The following is a 16538-nucleotide window of genomic DNA, read 5'->3' as shown; positions in this document are numbered from 1 at the left end:
CCATAGAAGCCTGAAATAAAAGGGAGGGTTTTGGGGTGGGGGTAAGGGGGGGAATGTTTAGATAAAATTTTACTTACTTGACTCTCTTTTATACAAAATATCCAGCATAGAATCAAAAATTACAAGACACATGAAGAATCAAGAAAATATGACCTAAAAGCGGAAATCGACATGCAAGAGGGAAGAGATATGGGAACATGTATATGTATAGCTGATTCACTTTGTTATAAAGCAGAAACTAACACACCATTGTAAAGCAATTATACTCCAATCAAGATGTAAAAAAAAAAAAAGAAAAAGAAAATATGACCCATGGTCAGTGAAGCATACTGAAAGATGATCCATATATTGGGATTATCATTCAGGGACTTTAAAATAAGTATCATAAAAATGCTAAAGGATATGGTGGAAAAAATGGACAATACACATGAAGAGATGGGGAATTTCAGTGAAGAAAGAGAGACTATAAAAATGGAAATGGAAATGGAACCAAATGGAAATGACAACACAAAATTACGGCATCAGGGAATTCCCTGGCAGTCCAGTGGTTAGGACTCTGGTTTTTCACTGCAGAGGGCGTGGGTTCAATCCCTGGTTGGGGAACTAAGATCCTACAAGCCGCGCAGCACGGCCAAAAAACAAACAAAAAAATACGGTATCAAAATGTAATTAAAAATATGATATCATGAAATAGACTTAAGAGCAGACCAGAAACAGCAAAGGAAAGGATCTGTAAACTTAAAAGGAGATCAATGTAAAGTATCCAAACTGAAACACAAAGATACAAAAAACTGACAAAAGATAAAAGAAAAGCATCCAAGAACTGTGAAATAATATTGTGACCTAACATATTTGTAACAGAAGTCAAAGACGGACAAGAAAGAAATGGGGGCAGAAGAAATACTTGAATAAATAATGGCTGAAAACTTTACAGAAGACAATGAAATTACACCTTTAAAGTGCAGAAAGGTAGAGAGAGGGATGGGAAACCTGTCAAACTGTAAGTCAAAAGCCAGTGAAAATATCATTCAAAAATGGTAGTGAAATAAAGACATTTTTAAATCAGATAAAACCTGAGAGAATCGCCCAACTAGACATGTTAAAATGAGTTCTTTAGACTTAAGAGAAATAACACCAAATGGAAATTGTGATTTGTATGAAGGAAAAAAGAGTTCCAATATAATAAGTATCTGGGTAAATATAAAAGACTTTTTCTAAGTATTTGTCATGAGGATAGCATATGTAGAAGTAAAATATAAGATAACAAGAGTTCAAAGGGTGAGAGACAAGTAAATGGAATTCTACTATGAAAGTCTTAAACTGTCTATGAAGGAATACGACACTGTTTGAAAGCAGACTAATAAAGATACACACTGTACTCTCCTACAGGAACCACTAAAAAATAAACACAAAGGGGTATAAATAAAAATTGAATATGGGAAATAGAACATAATATTAAAAATTATGTGATTTACTCAAAAAAGAAGGCAAGAAATAAGGACCAAAGGAACAAAGAATATATGTGTGTGTGTGTGTGTGTGTGTGTATATATATATATATATGTAGTTTTATATATATAGTCATATATAATCAGATGTATAGTCACATATATGTCAAATATATGTCATATACATATCAAGCATACCTCAATAAAACTGTTTCTCAAAAAAGGAAACAGTGACCACTAACAGTACTATTATTTAACATTTTCCACGACTACTTACAGATGATATCACTGTATGTCTCAAAAACCAAGAGAATAAACTAAAATTGCAAACAATAAGTACACTAATAAGGCAGCAAAGTTAAAATACAGAAAGTGAAGAAGCAAGGTGTAGTATAGTATAGCCATTTTTGCTGTCTTTTGTATGGCTCACCATTTTCGTGCTGTTATTTAAAGGGGGAAGGGAGAAGAATGTACAGTTGTATTTGCTCGTATATACATATATAAAAGCTGGAAAGATACACAAGGAATTAATAACAGAAGTTACCTAGGTTGGTGATTGGAGGGGAGGGTGGAATGGGGAAGTGAGATGGACAACAGAGGTGGAAGGGAGAATTTTCCCTGCACGCCTCTGTAATTATAACTACCATTATCCTCATCATTACTAGCACCACAATCTCCAGCATCTGCTGGGTGAAAGGTTTCCAATAATGTAAGAAGGAACTCTAGTCATATTTTTAGGACTTTTCAGCACTTGCCTATGAGATTAAGAAAAATTCCAAAAGAGTGAGATATTCTGGACCATAGAGCAGTTTCCCAAGGGAGAAAAAGAAGGAATCCTCATGTTTGACTCACTGAGTCAAGTGTCTTAGAATGCTGAACAGCATGCCACAGGGAGTGATCATACTTTGGCCCCTCTAAGAAGGAATAATTAATCCAACGAACCTTTTTCATTCACAATTTCTGTATATCTACGACGTCAGACTTATATGCATAGGTGAAATAAGAAATGGTAACTGAAAACCCCAATAACAATATAAACACACTACTTCACGTGGATAACAACAAGCAGTAAAACTTTCAAAACCAAGCAATTAAGTGATAAAAGATGATTTCTATCATACACCCCGTAAGAGTTAAACATTGATACAAGGGCTGTCCTCTTAAAATCTCTCCTAGAGCCACCATCTGTTAGTGGAGAAAAAATTGGGAAATTTATTTAAAGAAAACATTTGCTCAATATGAAAATTTTAATTTTGTTATTTACAAAATAAGCACCTTATCAAATGGGAATCCTCTACCTTCTTAGGAAAAACAATAAGCAACACAAAAATGTGTTTGCTTTCTTTCAGGAATGAGAGACAGTCAAGGCAATTTAAATTAAAGGCATACTCCAAACTTCCATAGAAACTCTTTGTTTTGTTTGTTCCTAAGGAACCAACATACAAAAATATGGAAATCAGTTGCTTGCAGGGTACCAACACTAAAAATACACACTGAAAAAGAAGTCAAGTTAGTTGTCTTAAAAGAAACAAAAGAAGTAGGCTTAATTCTAAACTACCATTAAGAAAAAAAGTGCATATAGTTATATCGGATAGAGTTTACACTTCCTCATAAAGGTCAAGATCCCTCCATTCCTGAGCAAGCTGTGGACATTTGATTCCAGGGACTGGAGCCAATGATAATGAAGACAAGATCATGCTGTTGTTCACAAGCAGGAGCTGGGGATAAAATGAAGAGAAATGCGTACAAATCTAGTCCTTTAGTCTCACTTTTAGAAAAATAATTAAAACATGTAACCTGATGACAGTGGGTCAGCAGTCATGTTCATAAGAAATTCATCACATGTAAAAGTCACGTGCAGGCATCCTTCTACTATACCACATTTATCACATTGGTTAACCATTCAATTCCATTTGATTTAATATGTCCTTTTTCTTTCTTCTTGGTAGGGATTGTTGAGTAGGTGGTCACAGATATAACTGCAAATACTAATCTCTGATTTATCTAGGACAAGTAAAAAGAAATATACTAGATTTTTAAAAAGTAAGGATTCTAGGAAACATGGACTGATATATATTTTGCTACTTCATGGCTGGCTAATCACATTATACTTATTTGTAAAGTAAGACTGAAGATACAGTAGAAATTGGAGGACATAAGATTACAGAAACTAAAGTAATATCTACCTTAAAGGTTCCCCCATACAAACTGCTCAACACTACGCCCCCCTCCCCTTTTTTTTTTGGCCGCGTGGCATGTGGGATCTTAGTTCGCCCCCTGCATTGTAATCGTGGAGTCTTAACCACTGGACCACCACGGAAGTCCCTCAACACTGCTTTAAACTCCTGCATTATCCCTTTTAAGAAATACCTACAATTTTACTTGAGGCATTATTTTACAAAATAAGATGCTCATAATTCCCAACCAACAAGAACAATCTTACTATTCAATTTAAAAGTAAACTTTGATGCCAAAATTTTTGATTTCTGGGGAAATAAATGATAGCTAGCCAAAAAAAAAAAAACTTTTATTTCCAATTAGTAATTAAATCACAGAGTTCTTGAAAAATGCAACTATTATTAGAATTACCATATGACCCAGCAATCCCACTACTGGGCATATACCCTGAGAAAACCATAATTCAAAAAGAGTCATGTACCAAAATGTTCATTGCAGCTCTATTTACAATAGCCTGGAGATGGAAACAACCTAAGTGTCCATCATCGGATGAATGGATAAAGAAGATGTGGCACATATATACAATGGAATATTACTCAGCCTTAAAAAGAAACGAAATTGAGTTATTTGTAATGATAGACCTAGAGTCTGTCATACAGAGTGAAGTAAGTCAGAAAGAAAAAGACAAATATCGTATGCTAACACATATATATGGAATTTAAGAAAAAAAAAGGATGTCATGAAGAACCTAGGGGTGATACAGGAATAGAGATGCAGACCTACTGGAGAACAGACTTGAGGATATGGGGAGGGGGAAGGGTGAGCTTTGACAGGGCGAGAGAGAGTCATGGACATATACACACTAACAAACGTAGTAAGGTAGATAGCTGGGGGGAAGCAGCCGTATGGCACAGGGATATTAGCTCGGTGCTTTGTGACAGCCTGGAGGGGTGGGATAGGGAGAGTGGGAGGGAGGGTGACGCAAGAGGGAGGACGTATGGGAACATATGTATATATATAACTGATTCACTTTGTTATAGAGCAGAAACTAACACACCATTGTAAAGCAATTGTACCCCAATAAAGATGTTAAAAAAAAATATATCGTCAAAATATTGATCAGGGGAGAAAAGAATATTGGGAGTGAAATCTCATTTATTACTTCTTTCACTTTTTCTTTGTTTTTGTTTTGTTTTTTGTAAGTGACTTAACCTAGAATTTGTCTTAAAAGAGAATACAAAAAGTCTAAAGTTATTTAAATATTTTACCATGAAAGACCAGAAATATCTGAATTAGTTATAAAACTGAATATGTTATGATGACATAAAATAAGTATTGCTACTAGTTTTTGGAAGAAATTCTATTAATAAAGTCACAAAGTTTTACTGACCATCTCATGTTCAGACCAAACAAGATAACAAATCTAAATAATGATAAAGTAGATATTATTATATAATTATTTTATCTACTTTAATGTTGGCAACCAATTTCAATACATCAAAGACTCTGGACAGGAAAAGATATCTTTTAGCTCGATTTGACTGGCAGACAAACATCTGACTTCCTATAGGTACCAGAAAGTCTCAAAAATAAAAGTTTGATCTAATCAGATTTACATTTTTTTAGGAAGTTTCCTCTAGACTCCAGGTAGAAAACAGATGGGAGGAGGACTAGCCTGAAGGTAGAAATCTTGAGCTTGTTCTTAAAGATCAAGAGAGAAATCACGTGGTCCTCAAAGACTGTGTGAGAATGGAGGGGAGAGATATTATGGAGGCAGAACCCATGGGACTCAGTGACAATTAGATGTGGGAGTTAAGGCAAAGAAACAAGTCTGAAATGTCTCTCAGGTTTCTCATGTGGGTAACTGAGTAGATGGTACCTTAACCAGCATAACCAACATATGCATCAACCAGCATAATGAATGCAGGAAGAGGAACTGAGTTTGGATAAAAGATAGTAAGTTTAATGAATTCAGGTTGGAACATTGTATTTGAATATCCATAGGGCTGGGTCATGTGCAATGGACAACTGAAGAAAGGGTACAGTGTGCGATGTAAAAGTCTGGGCTAGAGACATGATTTTGAAGTCACTGATATATAGGCAGTAGTGGAAGCTGTGGGCATACATAAAATTAACCAGACAGAATATAGGGATGACAAGTCAAAACAACAATAACCTGAAAACACAGAAGTTAAGGGGAGGACAGAAAAAGAATCTACTGAAGGAGACGGATCAAAGAGCCAGGAAGAGACCAAGGGAGTATGGTGTCAAGGAAGCTAGTTTCAAGAAGATGGGAGTGAATCAACTACTACATAGGAGACAAGTAAGATAAATACTGGGAAGGGCCCTCAGAAACAAAAGTCATGTGTGACTTTATAAAAAAGTTTCAGAGGTATGATATCTAACACAGATGGGAGCAATACAACATAAAAAAGTTAAACACCTGAATTCTTCCTTAAACATATTTTTAAAATGCAATATCCCCATTTATCTAAATGTTGGAATATTTGTACAGCATAAAGACAAGATAAAGCCACTTTTCCCAAAGCCTGGCTATTTCTTCATTTACTTGAAACCTTTGCTGACATCTAGCAGATAAATGATTGATTGCACCACCACCTTCACCCCATTCTCTCTGGACAGAATTCTACTGGATAACATTTTAGTCCCTGTGGTGAAAATAGAATAATTCAGGTAGACACACTTAAGAAAGACATTTATTAAAGTGACAGGTTACCTGAATAAAACACCTACCATATGAAGAAACAGCAATTCTAAGAAAATTATTCATCTGAATATACGATAAGATAACCCTTGGAAGTCACAAGGAAAAAAAATGGTGGTTAAAACTCTAACTGCAAACCAAGGTCTACTCAACCTTTATTTAACTTGAACACCATATGAATAACTCAAAAATAGCCAACGGGGTGACTATATCTCACAAGCTTTATTTATTCTTTTCTGTCTAGTTTAAATATATTTGTAAATTACTATCATTTTGTTGCCCTAAATAGTCACAGCATATATCATAATGTTTTTCTAAAAAGAAGATTTTCAAAAGTATTGCGTTCATTTATTGTTGCTAGTGGGGAGGTTAGTTTACCGTGTGCTTGGAAACTAGGTAAATCAAATACAAGGGAAAGAATCCATTTTCAAGCAAAATTAAAGGTCTTGCAGGATAAAAGAACAACATCATTAACATTTTATAAATCATACAATAGTAGCACTTCAGAATTAGAACGCTCTTTAGGAAAAACTTAGCCTCCTGAGGAAAAGGCAAATTATGGTCTAATAAAATAGAAGGAGCAATTCTCTGGTCAGTATAAACCTGGTTGTGCTGAGTTTCAGCTAAGAACCCAAGTTTACTCTGAATCCTTGGACAGAAAGCATTTATATACAGTGCATAATCCAGCGGGGGAAAGACATACGAAAGAACAGGAACTATTCTGCATCATAATTTCCAAATTATTGAAGTGTCGTTATATTATTTCACATCATTTAATATAAACAAATGAGAGATTGAAAATGATGGTAAGATTTGTTTTAAAAATCATAAATTTTAGGAGAGGGTAATCAATTACCTTCCCCTTTTTTCCATATGTAAAACTGGCACTAGTTTGTATGAGATTCCAAATTGGAGATAAACTTTAAGCTAGTTACATATTCGTCTAGATCTATTTTCTAGAGCTGGCAAATACAATTCTGCTACACTCCTGTAGATCAATAATTAAATGGTGTCACTCATCAGACTGAGTAATCAAATGTGGCTTGTGGGTGTACAACTGAGGAAAGTCTCATGTCAAAGAAATTATCTCTTTTGGGGATTTTGACCTAATTTAAATAATCCTTTACTCTGAAATTGAGCAGAAATTATTTAAAAATCAACTTAATTTGTGTTAAAAATAATAGTAAACATATTTTTTGAGCTTACTATGTATCAGGCATTATTCTAAGAGCTGTGTGTGTGTACATATATATTCATTTACTCTTCACAATAACCCTGAGGCATACACTATTATTATTCCCATATCACAGATATGCAAACTGAGGCAGAGAGATTAAATACATAACTTGTCCAAGTTCAAACAACTAATAAATGTCAGAGTAAGAACTTAAAACCTGGCAAAGCTTCTAAAATAAATCACTTTATATAATCAATCCAATCACATTACTCAAATGTTTCCTTTCTTTTACTACCCCCCTCCTTCCATTGCTGAAGAAAGAATAACCAACAGGCTTTTTTTTTTTTTTTCTTAAGGCAATTAGTTTTCAACTTTGGTCCAACTGGCAGCTGTATGGCTGGAAATAAAAGAGATGTAAATAACTACTGAAAAAAACTAGTAAGTCGTCATGATCACACTTAAGTGCTCCACCCAAATATTCAGAATAAACTTAAGTTCTTAGCTGAAATAGTTCTCTGTCAGCAACACAGCCAGGATGACATTGACCAAAACCTGTACTGTCCATTTTATCAGAACACAATCTGCATCATCACGACCATTTAAATGACTTAAAATTGGTAGTTAATAAATATCTGCTTAAGTGAAATGAACTTAACACTGAATTTGTTTAATACAGCAATAATTTTATTTTAATGATCTTCATATATAAATTATTCAACGATTATGGTTGTGAGTAACCAAGCCACGCTTTAAAGGGATTTGCTGAGAATACCCTGGTGGTCCAGTGGTTAGAAGTCTGCACTTCCACTGCCAGGGGCCCAGGTTTGATCCCTGGTCAGGGAACTAAAATCCCGCAAGCCATGTGGTGCAGCAAAAAACAAAAACCAAACCAAAACAAAACAAAAAACCAAAAAACATAAAGGGGTTTGCTGAATCTTAGTTCCTGCCACTCAACCTACAGGTTCTAGTCAAGGTCAACAGTGTCATGCAGACAATCTGTGAATACTTCTTTATGTCTTCATTTTATGTAACTTCTTATCAACTTAACTTCAATCAACTTGGTTGAAATATCTTCTTTCTTTAAATAGTCTCCTCTGTAGAAATGATCTGGCTTTGCTTCTACCTCACCAGTAGCTTTTTTTTTTTCTAATTCAATTCTAACCATTCTCTGCTTGAACTCGAAATCCCATAATTCCTGTGAGCTTGGTCAAGAACACTCTTCTGACACTCTCTTCTCTACCTAAGTATTTTCATCTATTTTTAAAGGTTTAAAAATATCTATATGCTAATATCAAAATAGATCTAACTCAGTTTCTCCTCTGAACTCAAATTTGATATATCCAACTGGCTATTTAAGTTCCCCACTGGGATGTTTCATAGTAACTCAAATTTAAAACATCTGAGAGTAAATTACTGATTCTACAACCACTATTCTCCCACTAAACAAAGAAATAAAAAACGGACATGTCCCACACTAGTCTTCCCCAACTCAATAACTAGCGCCATCCATTGAAAAACCTAGTTATTTAAGCTAGAAACTTGGGAGTTTATCCTTGACGCCGTCTTCAGTAATATACACGGGTTAAAGAAATTAAGGTATCTCTGAAAGAGACAGAGAAAGCAAATGAAGGAAAGTTTTAACAGTTACTACTGAATTTAAGTAGAGGCATATAAGCGATTATTGTACTCTTCTTTCAACTTTTCTGTATGCTTGAAAAGTTTCAAAATTAAGAGTTGAAGAGGAAATTTTTTTAAGTTAGAGAAAAAAAGTCTTTGCTGAATTATTCCCTTCAGTGAAATGGACTACTAGCAGGTGGCCACTATTATTTGGCTAACGTTTTTAAGGCAAAAGCATGGTGGCAGAACACTCGGGCCTCTTCACTGAACGTAGAAAGAAACATTTCCACCATCTTGTGCATTTCATATATCTTGAAAAATTCCCGGGACCTTAAGACCATTTAACTCAGTATTAGGGGAAAAAAAGCTCTGATTAATAGCTTCCCAAGCCTGTTTTCAAATTTTAGTTTAGCCTACTAAAATTAATCTGGAATATAATATAGAAAATGGCCATGGGCTTAAATTTTTAAAAGAAGCTGGCGTTAGGAAATTTAGAGCTTTAAATATTTACCTTAAAAAGGAAGAAGGGTCTAAAATCAATAATCTAAGCTGCCACTTAAGGAAGCTGGAAAGAAAAAAGCAAATGATACCTAAAGTAGAAGAAAGGAAATAATTAAGGTCAGAGCAGAAATCAATGAAATAGAAAACAGGTAAAATAATAGAGAAAATCAAAGAAGCCAAAGGTTGTTTTTTAAGAGATCCAAAAACTTGACAAACTTTTAGCTAGACTGATTAAGAAAAAAGAAGACAAAATTCCAAAACTCCAAAATGAAAGAGGAGACACTGTCACAGGCCTGACAGAAATTGAAAGGATTATAAGGAAATATGAAGAACTTATACCAACAAATTAGAGAATTTAGATGAAGTGGACAAATATTTATAAAGACATAAATTTAAAAAACTGAATCAAAAAGAAATGGAACTGGGCTTCCCTGGTGGCGCAGTGGTTGGGAGTCTGCCTGCCGATGCAGGGGACACGGGTTCGTGCCCCGGTCCAGGAGGATCCCATATGCCGCGGAGCAGCTGGGCCCGTGAGCCATGGCAGCTGAGCCTGCGCGTCCGGAGCCTGTGCTCTGCAACGGGAGAGGCCATAACAGTGAGAGGCCTGCGTACCGCAAAAAAAAAAAAAGAAATGGAACTAGAATAGACCTATGACATGTAAATAAATTAAATTAGTAAAAAATCTCTCTACAAGGAAAAGCCCAGTCCTACATTGAATGATGAATTCTATCAAATATTTAAAGGAGAAATAAACAACCTACACAGAGATTTAGAAAATAGAGGAAGAAACAGTTCCCAACTTACACTGGTAGAGACCAGTACTACCATGATGCCAAATCCAGACAGAGATATGATAAGAAAACAGTAGACCAACACCCCTCATAAATATAAATGTAAAAATCCTTAATGCAATATTAGTAAACCAAATCCAGCAACATATACAAAAGATTATATAATATCACAAAGTGGGATTTATGCTAGGAATACAAGGCTGGTTTAACATCTAAAAATCAATTAATGTAATACATCATATTACTACGACAAAGGACAAAAACCACATGATCATCTCGATAGACACAGAAATAGCATTTGACAAAATCCATCACTCATTTATAATACAGACTGAAAACAAACTAGGATTAAAAGGGAAATTCCTCCACCTGATAAAAGACATTTATAAAACATCTCAGCTAACATCAATCTAATGGTAAAAATATTAATATGTTCCCTCAAAAACTGGACCAAGACAAGGAAATCCATTCTTACTACTTCTAAACACAGTAGTGAAGGTTTTAGCCAGCATAAAAAGGCAAATAAATAATTAAAATTAAAGGTACACAGATTGCGAAGAAGCAAAACTGTCTTTATTCACAGTTGACATGATCTTTTATGTAGAAAATTCAGAAGAATCTACAAAGAAAACTACTTGAATCATTAAGCGAGTTTAGCAAGGTTGCAGGATACAAGATCAATATACAAAAATCAAGTACATTTCCATGTACTAACAATGAACAAACAAAAATTAAAATTAAGAAAAAACTTCATTCACAACAGTATCATAAATAATAAAATATTTAGAAATAAGTTTCAAAAGAAGTACAAGAATCATATACTAAAAACCTAAAACATTTCTGAGAGAAATTGAACAACAAACAAATAAATGGATTGGAAGACAATATCGTTAAGGTGGCAATTTCCCCCATATAGATCTACATTGATTCTATTCAACGAATCCCTATCAAAATCTCAGCAGACTTTTTCACAGAAATTGACAAGCTGATTCTTAAAGGTAAATGGAAATGCTAAGAACCTAGAATTTTTTTTTTTTAAAGAACAAAGTTGGAGAACTTACACTATGTGATTTCAAAACTTACTGTAAAGCTACAGTAATCAGAACACTGTGGTACTGGCATAAACACAGACATATAGATCACTGAAACAGAACTGACAGTCCAAAAATAAACCCTTACACTATGCTCATCTGATTTTCTACAAAAGAGCCAAGGGAATTCAATGGGAGAAAAAATAAGTTTTTCAACAAATAGTGCTGGAACAATTGGATATCCATATACAAAAAGAAATAAATAACTGAGATACTTTACCTCATGCCATATAAAAAAAATTAATTTGAAATAATCATAGACCTAAATATAACAATTAGAATTCTAAAACTTATAGAAGAAAATCTTTGTATCCTTGGGTTGGGCAGAAATTTGTGAGATACAATACAGAAAGCACAATCCATTAAAAAATTAATAGATTAAACACTTATCAGAATTTTAAACTTTTGTACTTCAAATGACATCATTAAGGAAATGAAAAGACAAGCCACACACTGGGAGAAAATATTTGCAAACCACATATCTGATAAAGGACTTGCATCCAGAATACATGAAAAATCAATCATAAGAAGACAAACAACCTAAGAAAAAATGGGCAAAAGATTTAAACAGACATTTCCCAAAGATATATACACATCTAGTAAGCATATAAAGAGATGCTTGAAATCAATAGTCATTAGGGAAATGCAAATTGAAAGTACAATGAGATGTCATTACATACCCACTAAATGGCTACCATCAAAAGACTGACAATGCCAAGTGCTGACAAGAATATGGAGAAATTGGAATCCTCATATATATTGCTGGTGGGAATATAAAATGGTACAATCTTTTCAGAAACAATGTGGTAGTTTCTTGAAAAGCATATGCTTACCAAATGACCCAGCAATTCCACTCCGAGGTAATTTCCCAAGAGACATGAAAACATGGTTCCACACAGACATGTGTGTGAATTTTCACAGCACAGTCACAGTAAAAAACTAGAATCAATCCAAATGTCCATTAACTGGTAAATGGATAAATAAAATGCGGTACATATTTATTCACTGGAATATTACTCAGTAATAAAAACAAATTATTGATACATACTACAATAGAGAGGAACCTCAAAAATCTTACGGTAAGTGAAAGAGACTCGATACATTAAATGATTCCATTTATACGAAATTTCTAGAAAAAGCACTACTATATAGAGAGAAAGCAGATCAGCAGTGGCATGGGATTGGGAATGGGAATGAGACTGACTACAATTGGGCATGAGAGAACTTCTAGGAAGTGTTATAAAACTGGATTGTGGTAGTGGTTGCACAGCTGTATAAATATCCTAAAAATCCCTGAATTGTGTACTTACAGTGAAATTTTATAGTATATAAATTATACCTCAATAAAGCTATTATTATTATCTTTTTGGCTGTGTAGCTCAGCTTGTGGGATCTTAGTTCCCCGACCAGGGATCGAACCTGGGCCCTCTGCAATGGAAGTGTGGAGTCCTAACCACTGGACCACCAGGGAATTGCCAATAAAGCTATTCTTTTAAAAGGAAGCAGGACTGTAAGGAAATAAACTTTTATCTAAGAAAAAATCTAAAACTATATTAAAAAAGGAGTATCAATTGATTGGAAGTTGCCTCATACACTGCCCAGAATTTCTGAGATTATAAAAGACTTAAGAGTTTTTATATGTCAAAGGCTCCTCTTATACCTTACATGATTTTTTGTTGCTGTTATTGTTCTGAAAACGCTTCAGTGTCCACACTCTCTTATGTATCACATCCCTATTTTTAATGGAAGAAACAAAATCTATCAGTCCCTTAATTTACGGTATACTGAGTGTCGACATTTTGGATCTGATCGAAAGATCCTATATACTCCTTATTACCTAGAAAGTGGGGTGTAGACAAGTGGGGTTGGATGTTATAGAGGCTTCCTTGATGGTGGGGAGTCTATGGAATACAACACAGCTGCATTTAGGGGCATTATGGCTAGTGCAGCAGTTCTCAACCTGGACTGAACATTGCAATCACCTGGGAAGCTTTAAAAATCCCTGTGCCCTGGCTCCACCTAGAACAAGGGTATCCAGGAAGCAGTATTTCCTAAAGCTCCCTGGGTGGTACAGCCAAAGTTGAGAACCACTGGTTTAGAGGAGGCCTCAGAACCTTTACTTTCATGCCCAACTGTCTCCTGGGAATGTGGTTTGGAATAGTTGGATTGTAGCATCTAGAGTTGCTGTCCAAATCGGTAGCCACCAGCCGTATGTGATTATTGAGCACTTGAAATATGGACAGTCAGAACTGAAATACGCTGTGTAAAATATGCACTGGCTTTTGAAGACTTAGAGAGAAAAAAAGAATGTAAAATATCTCAATAATTTTTAAAACTTATTACATACTGAAATGATAATATTTTGCTTGGATCTATTGGGTTAAATAGAATATATTACTAAAATTAATTTCGACTCTTTCTGCTTTTTTTTTTTTAATGTGGTTACTAGGAAATTTAAAATTACACGTGTGGCTGCCATAATATTTTTATTGGACGGTGATATTCAGTTTTAAAAAGAATCATAAAATCTTGGAGCTGAAAATGACCTTTGGAATTATCTAATTCAATCTATTCATTTTACAGCTAAGGAAACTGAGGCCCAGAGAAAGTGACTGGCCCTACATGACACAGCTAGAAAGTGACATTGCTGAGATTAGTCAGGTCCCGACTCCTGATGTCTATGTCTATTTCCATCACACTTCCTCAAGGATTGTAAAAACAAAAGCGCTCTATCATCTCCTCCCCTAAATAGATGTTTAATTTAATCCACCAATACTGAAAATATGTACTTTTTATAGAGTGCCTTTTTCCCTCTAGGATGTTCTATGTAATTCTCATGGCTACAACTTCTCCCGACTTTGGTGCCATACACCCAATGTACTACTCTTGGTGTCACAAAATAAAAACAAGAAAAATATAAAAAGATCAAATCTCACATTCCACTTTATATAGGAAAGGTTATATGTCAAAGGGTACTCACAGAAATACCACAAAAATAAACCTAAGGGAAAGAAACTGGTAGGGGAGGGCAGGCAGGGGGGTTGAAACACAATGAAAGTAATACTTTGTGTTCCTATTTTAAGTGCCTTTCTCAATGCTATATGCATAGCAGCTAGAGGCAAGCTGGAAAGCCGCCAGGTCCTGGCTGCCAGCAAAAATTTTGTCACCTCCTTTGAACATCTGAAGTATGTTTACCCAATAGATTTCATTAAATTACACTTCCATTAGGAAGCATACAATGTTGATACTCATCTCAAAGATCAAAGGGATCGCTAAGAGGCATGTCATCCTGCTCCCCAGCTGATTGCTATTTCTGGGCCAATCAAGGAAAGGAGCCAGAACAATACTTGGTTAAAAAAAAAAAAATTGTAGCATCTCCCCGAGGACTACAGACTAAGAATCAGCAGCCCCATTATCAAAATGAGCATATCATTAATGACAATACTCATACAGTGAGTTATTTTAACACAACTCCTATACAACAAACAAGCTGGGTTTGGGTAATTAGCTGAATTTGTAAAGCAGTATTTCTGAGAGCTGAAAAACTCTTCAGTAAAAATACAAAGTTTAGAAGATGGAGAAAGTCCCATTTACAAATGCAGGAGAAAAATCTAGTTCTATTAATTTCATTGTGATTTTAAATAAACCAACAGGTGAGCCAGGATAGAGATGGCTAATTTAATTACTGACAGGCTGTAGGATTTTTTTTTCCAACTTGCTAATTTTTTTGATGGATGATTTTTAAAGAAATATCATAAATACATTTTCTTTTTTGAAGGCAAAACTATTCCATTTGGAATCCAATGCTTACAGTGAAAACATTTAACTTCCAGGAACAAGAGATACTAATTTCAAAGGAGCTAAGATTTGGTCATTATTTTTAGGAAATAAAAGCCAGCCATTACAACTAGGGAAAGAAATATTTAAGATAGGTTTAATGCAGTTTAAAAATACATATGGTACTGAAATACAACTACAAATCCCAAATCCTTTATTTGACATTAGAAAAGGTAATTCAGCAACAGCTTAATGTTCTAAGCCTGATTTCAGGTAATGGGAACTCTTTTCTGGTAATTTTCATTATGAAGAATTTGCCCAAAATGGGATAAAAAATAAAAGGCAAGGTTTATGCAACTGGTTTTTCTACCTAACCCTTTCTTCAAGCTCTAGTGGTAAAGGTAAATCACCCATTGAGAGCCACAACACAAAATCTAGATTTCAGCTGTTCTCTTTCAACCTGTAGTCAACCTTGGTTACCCATATCTGACACATCATATGAACTGTAATTATCTATCTTTTGCAATTAATCATCTGACAATTACATTTCCTGCACTTATAAGCATCCAGCTGGGAACTGAGTTTTAATCTGAGAGAGAAAAAGACAGGATTCAGGTTTCTAACAAATTACTTCTAATTAACCAGAACCTTTTTTAGTCATCCCAATGTAAAGATGCCTACAGCTAATCAAAGAATTTATTATTTGCATTCTTAATGATACTTTAAAATTTCATTTAAATTTCCCCAAAGGGCAGCTCTGGAAATGCACTGCACTAACATTAGTTAAACAAACATTGTTTGGCAGTACACAAAGAATGCAGGGTGGGGGGGGGGGAGGAAATAATTTCTAAGGGAAAAGAACTTGCACTATGACTAGAAAGGGCAACAAACACAATTAAATAAAGCAGAGATTCAAGGCATACATCTTCAAAGTGGAAGATACAGCTATCTTCCAAGAAATCCAGGAAATTGACAAGCTGAATCAGATAAATTTTAGAACTGGAAGATACTTTATGGATCATCTCCTCCAGTGGCTCTCAAAGTGTGGTCCCAGGATGATGCTTCAGTGTCAACATGGAATTCTTTCTTTTTTTTAAAAAATTTACTTATTTATTTTTGGCTGTGTTGGGTCTTGGTTGCTGCACACGGGCTTTCTCTAGTTGTGGTGAGCAGGGGCTACTCTTTGTTGTGGTACGCAGGCTTCTCATTGCGGTGGCTTCTCTTGTTGCAGAGC

At 34.8% G+C, this 16538-nt stretch overlaps 1 protein-coding gene and 1 non-coding gene across 9 annotated transcripts in view; both read right to left on the bottom strand.

The window, feature by feature from the left end:
* The window catches only part of VTI1A (vesicle transport through interaction with t-SNAREs 1A), a 350140-nt gene that overhangs the window by 300284 nt on the left and 33318 nt on the right, over positions 1–16538 (bottom strand). The window lies entirely within an intron of this gene.
* On the bottom strand, positions 12926–12998 carry TRNAG-UCC (transfer RNA glycine (anticodon UCC)). The gene has a single exon. It is a non-coding gene; the product is annotated as a tRNA-Gly (tRNA).

Source organism: Neophocaena asiaeorientalis, unplaced genomic scaffold, assembly GCF_003031525.2.
Source record: "Neophocaena asiaeorientalis asiaeorientalis breed wild unplaced genomic scaffold, Neophocaena_asiaeorientalis_V1.1 scaffold85, whole genome shotgun sequence".
Lineage (NCBI taxonomy): Eukaryota > Metazoa > Chordata > Mammalia > Artiodactyla > Phocoenidae > Neophocaena > Neophocaena asiaeorientalis.
This window is presented reverse-complemented; position numbering and strand designations above follow the sequence as displayed.